Source organism: Bison bison, unplaced genomic scaffold (genome assembly GCF_000754665.1).
Source record: "Bison bison bison isolate TAMUID 2011002044 unplaced genomic scaffold, Bison_UMD1.0 scf7180017864452, whole genome shotgun sequence".
Classification (NCBI taxonomy): domain Eukaryota; kingdom Metazoa; phylum Chordata; class Mammalia; order Artiodactyla; family Bovidae; genus Bison; species Bison bison.
In genome coordinates this window covers 11,248,598-11,254,361 of record NW_011495014.1, presented here as the reverse complement: position 1 = coordinate 11,254,361, position 5,764 = coordinate 11,248,598, and the positions used below count along the sequence as shown (strand labels likewise).

Sequence of the window (5,764 nt, the reverse complement as noted above, 5' to 3'; positions counted from 1 at the left end):
AAAAAGCAGAGACATTACTTTGCCAACAAAGGTCCGTCTAGTCAAAGCTATGGTTTTTCCAGTAGTCATGTATGGATGTGAGAATTGGACTATAATGAAAGCTGAGTGCCAAAGAATTGATGCTTTTGAACTGTGGTGTTGGAGAAGACTCTTGAGAGTCCCTTGGACTGCAAGGAGATCTAACCAGTCCATCCTAAAGGAAACCAGTCCATCCTAAAGGAAATCAGTCCTGAATATTCATTGGAAGGACTCATGCTGAAGCTGAAACTCCAATACTTTGGCCACCTGATGCGAAGAACTGACTCATTGGAAAAGACCTTGATGCTGGCACCACTGACCTGATGGATACGTTTGAATAAGCTCTGGAAGTTGGTGATGGACAGGGATGCCTGGCGTGCTGCAGTCCATGGGGTTGCAAAGAGTCGGACACGACTAAGCAACTGAATTGAACTGCACTGAACTGAGGTGGTGCTAATGGTAAAGAATCCGCCTTCAATGCAGGAGATGTTAAGAGACTCTAGTTGGATCTCTGGGTCAGGAAGATCCCCTGGAGGAAGGCATGTCAACCCACTGCAGTATTCTCATTTGGAGAATCCCTCGGACAGAGGAGCCTAGTGGGTTGCAAAGTGCTGGACACAACTGAAGCAGCTTAACACACACACACAGGGTGTTAATAAAATATAACACTATAAAAATAATAACACATTATAATAACACATAATAAAAAATAACCAGAGACGATACTACCAATGAACAGCCTCAAAAGGTACCTTTAAGACCGGGTACTGGTAGGTAGACATTCTTAGAGGAAAGATTTAAATGTCCAAATAAGACATCAGCTCAACTCAGATATAGTAAGAGGAGTCCTCACTCTTCTGGCCCCTTTTGCCCTGCTTTCGTCTCCTCCCTAACTTCGAGGTGCCCATTCATTTCTTTCTCTGAGGCTGGCACTCGGCTCAACATTGCCAGCTTCTCTGGCCTCAGCAGTCCTAAATAATATCACACATCTGTTAAACCTTTTCTGTACACTGGTAGGCAACGTGATAAGCACTTGACACACACACTCTGATCACCTTGTATCAATTCTGCGAAGCAGTGATACAGATCATTATATTCATTTATACACAGAAAACACCAACCATGATATGAAGCCCTTTGCCTGACGTGACAGAAGTCAGGTTTTTGTGACTTCAAAGCCCAAGCTCTTTCCTCTTTTCATTCAGCCCCTTCTTGTTCTTTTTCCTTGTTTCTCCTGGCAGGTGCTTCCAGTTAGCAGCCTCTCCATTCAGCTGATTTCCCCATAACAGATTGATCTTGCCCAGCTCTTCAATGTCCTGAGGGTTCCCTGGCAACCACCAGGCCCTAAGGGTCTCAGCTAACTGTTCTTTGCAAGTGCTCTCTGCCGCCCCCGCCTGGCAAACCTTAACACAGATTAATCCCTTGGTCAACACATTTGCTAAGATTAAGTCCCAAGGACGGAGGAGCCTGGTGGGCTGCAGTCCATGGGGTCGCTAAGAGTCGAACACGAATGAGCGACTTCACTTTCTCTTTTCACTTTCATGAATTGGAGAAGGAAATGGCAACCCACTCCAGTGTTCTTGCCTGGAGAATCCCAGGGACGGGGGAGCCTGGTGGACTGCCGTCTATGGGGTCGCACAGAGTCGGACACGACTGAAGTGACTTAGAAGCAGCAGCAGCAGAACTTTTCCTTATATATCCCTTTCTGTGAATCAGACGCTCATGTATTACTGTTTAAATTAAGAAAAACAATGATAAATTGTCAAGACCAAGATCTAAGAATACATTTAAGGTCTCAAAAATTGGACTGAAGACAAAGTAAATTTAACCTGTATTGGATACATGGATCCTCAAGAAAAGTTAATGGGAAGTAAGAATATCGGCGTGCTGCAGTCCAAGGGGTCGCAGAGAGTCAGACGTGACTTAGCAACTGAACAACAACAAAAACAAAAGAATATTTCAAATTGAAAATCTTTGGAGACTTTTCCTAAAGATGAGAAATTATGATTTTATGATTTTTCCTAAAGATGAGAAACTTGGATTTTTAAAAAAAGACTTTATCTACCCCAATAAAAAACAAAGAAACAAAAGACTATATCTCACATGATTTCCTGCTTTTGCAGTAGTCCCCCTTATTTGCAGGGAAAGCGTTTCTCAGTGAATGCCTGGAAACGTTTATATCAATATACTATGTTTTTTTCCCACATACATGCATATCTATGATAAAGTTCACTTTGTAAATTAGACACAGTGAGAGATTAATAACAACAATAATAAAATAGAACAATTATAACAAAAATACTGTAATAAAAGCTGAAATGAATAAAAACTGAATGTGGTCTCTCTCTCAAAATATCTTGTACAAACTTAATGCCTTTTCCAAATTAACTGAGCACTTACCAGGCACTGTGGTGATAAATTTTGCAGTTTGAGGTACAGAAAAACAAAACCAGCCGAAGTTTCTTTTTCCTTCTTCACAATTTCAAAGAGAGAGGATTCTGTCTTACCATAGGCCTCGGCATTGGATAGTTTCCCTTTCCTCAAGTTGAGTACTTTCACCTTTTCACTTCAAGGAAGCACTTTATAGCTTCCCTTTGGCATAACTTAATCGCCACAATCTCTAGACATCCACTTTGGTGTCATTATTAAGCACAGTAAGGGTTACCTGAACCCAAGCTCTACAAACCACCACACCAACAGCTGATATGCAGGCAAAGGAAAGACTCAAGTCACGGGCAGGACATCGCGAGATTTCATTATGCTACTCAGAATGGCCTGCAACTTAGAACTTGCTAATTATTTATTTCTGGAATTTTCCTCATTATTTTCAGGCTGCAGTTGACTCTGAGTAACAAACTATAGGAGGCAGAACCTCGGATAAGAGAGGATGATTGTACGTACATATGTCTGTTTATGAAACTTTGCCAAAGTGTTTCAGGAAAGCCAGTATTAAAGTGTAAATTTACTGTTTTGAGAAGATCATTACTTCTTCAGCTTAATAGAAATAAGCCAATGTGAGATTAGTAGTTATCTTTTGAAATGTTAAATTACTTGTTTGATTCTGTTGTGTGCCACGCATACAGTAGGTGTTCAGTCAATGTTTGATGAATTATAAATAGGACCTAAATAGCTTTTACAAATTCTGGAGAAGTGGATAGGAATGTTATTTGACTTGGGTTAACACTGGAATTTCAGCTAAACACACAGTTGTTTGAAAGTTCTACTCAATAAAATACTGTACTAGTACAATGATGTAGTGGGTATCCTCTTTCCCCAAAGTTAATGACTTTCTCAAGCATTTGGCTTTCTTACCACAGGATTAGTTCCATTATTTCTAGGCCAGTCAATAGGCACAATTCCAAGATTAAGAGCAATTTGGATCACTATTCTCCTTTCATCACATATTCATTATTCTCTGTTTGAATAAGACCTGTAATCAGTGTTATTTACCAATCTTTATGGTGAAACTTTAAACCACTGATTATTCCTGTCTTTGCAGGTATTAAACACCATTTCAAATATCCTTTCAATAAATTTGTAGTAGCTAATGAGGTCCATTTTTCCAGATTTTTCAGTCCACTGAAGGCACATTGAAACCCCGAGAGTCTTTAAAAAGTATGTGTTGTTTAATTGGTGGCAGCTGTTCCTTAGAATGTTACCTAAGTACATAAGTGTTTTTTTCCCCCTGTTTAATAGCTTTTTAAAAAATCACAGTTTAAGTTATCCTTGATATATATATGGAACACATATAAAGGTCCCCTGAAGTTCTTTGATACTGAAAATTTCAAATATTATAAGTCTAATATATGCAAGAAATTATAGGACAGTACTCTTTTAAAAATGTATATTCTTTAGGTACTCAGGATAGATTTCTTCGAAAGAAGGTATTAATTTATTGTAGTTAATTCTAAAGCATATACATTCTGTATTATTTGAATGCAGCATTTTCCTGCTTTGTCCTTGAATTCTTTCCAAAAATCATTAAGTACTGGATACATACAATAACAGCAGAGATGCTTAAAAGTCACTATGAATCCAGTGTATACCCGCTAACATTTTATAGGAGAAATTTTGAAAAGAAACACACAGACATCTAATGTTCAAAATAACCAGAGCCAAATATAATGATTTTACAGTTGAAGGATTGCCAAGATGTACATTTTCTGAGTGTGGTTTTCCTGAGAGTCTGTATGCAGATGAAATATGGCTTTTAAGAACATAATCTTCATGGATCAGGTCTTTCTTGTCATAGCACTGGACTGACTTTCACATCAAGGTCAAAGTCCTTTCTGCAGATCTAATTTTAGGTTTTCCATTTCTCACCAGGACACTGCAGGTTTTGAGTTAGTGCGACACAGACTGCATTCATTGTGCTGTAGAAAGAGCAGGGAAGCCTCCTCTCTGCGGTTTTCCCTGCTTCTGTCCGGAGACTCCCTGCTATGATCCGGTTGGCCGCCCCCTGTGGTCACCTCGCCCCATTAAACGGGGTGGTCTCTGGGATGGCAAAGGCATACTCAGAGCTCTCCCTTCTTTTGTCTCTTTTGGATTTTCTGAGACAGTGGCGAACTTATGTTATCATTATTAATCAAAAATTGCCTAGATCTTCAAACTGTAAACCTGAAGGAAAAGTAGTGAAGTCAACGTGATTTCATTTAGATTGAGATAGAAGAGACCAGGAAACAAGGGCATGAAGATAGAAAATGTCAAATGTCATTCATTTACTTTTAGTTTTATATACAGAGCACATAGAATTCTGTAACAACAACAACAACAACAAATCAAAGAATTTCCATTTCATTTTATGGCTTTTCACTGAAAGAGACAGAGGAATGAAGATAGAAGGGCCAGGGGGAAAGCCAAGCAAGCAACCTTCGTGTTAGCAAAATCTTCAATAAGAAAATAGCTAATATAATAAGCATGTATTTTTTTCCTAAAAAGGAATCACTTGTTTTTTAAAAAGGAATATTTTCTATGTTTATTATAAGCAGTATTTTGATTTTATAAAAAGTTTAGAAGCATATACATCCATAAAATATTTTTGCCTTCGTTTTTAGTGAGGAAAGATTTAAATATCCACTTCTGGATGTTGGAAGATTTTTTGCATCCTCTCCAAGTGCCCCATAAAATGATATTTTCATTGCATAGCAGCCCCATCTGGTGGTTATTTGTAAACTTTCCACTAAAGATACGTTGCATTTTCTCAGTTACGGGCATAAGTGGGATCCTTGCTTTTAATTTTCTCTGTAGGCTGGATGAAGTTAAGCAGGGAAGAAGAAAGAGCATGCATCAATTCAGTTTAAAAGGCCACAGGCTGGAGAGGGGAATACATGGTAGGGATTCAGTAAATAAGTGCTGAATTAGTGTTGGGTGAAGGGCGAGCTGTGTTCAAAGCTGAGAGGGAGGGTAATATGATCCCTCAGAGAGAACACCATCATTTCCCTCCTTAACCTGCGAAGACATTTGACCCTGTACCTGTCTGCTTCGTTAGACTGGGGAGGCTTTCTTATGCATCTCTATCAGATCAGATCAGATCAGATCAGTCGCTCAGTCGTGTCCGACTCTTTGCGACCCCATGAACCACAGCACGCCAGGCCTCCCTGTCCATCACCAACTCCTGGAGTTCACTCAGACTCATGTCCATCGAGTCAGTGATGCCATCCAGCCATCTCATCCTCTGTCGTCCCCTTCTCCTCCTGCCCCCAATCCCTCCCAGCATCAGAGTCTTTTCCAATGAGTCAACTCCTGT

At 39.6% G+C, this 5,764-nt stretch overlaps 1 long non-coding RNA gene across 2 annotated transcripts in view; it reads right to left on the bottom strand.

Moving 5' to 3' along the window:
• Positions 1-5,764, bottom strand: part of LOC105002413 — a 28,278-nt gene that overhangs the window by 18,901 nt on the left and 3,613 nt on the right. Inside the window, exon 3 of one of the 2 annotated variants that reach the window (XR_826957.1) lies at positions 4,492-4,635. The exons of the other annotated variant lie outside the window; for it this stretch is intronic. This is a non-coding gene — a long non-coding RNA (uncharacterized LOC105002413). Of the gene's footprint in view, positions 1-4,491; positions 4,636-5,764 lie in introns of those variants that run through there. 2 annotated transcript variants of the gene reach the window in all.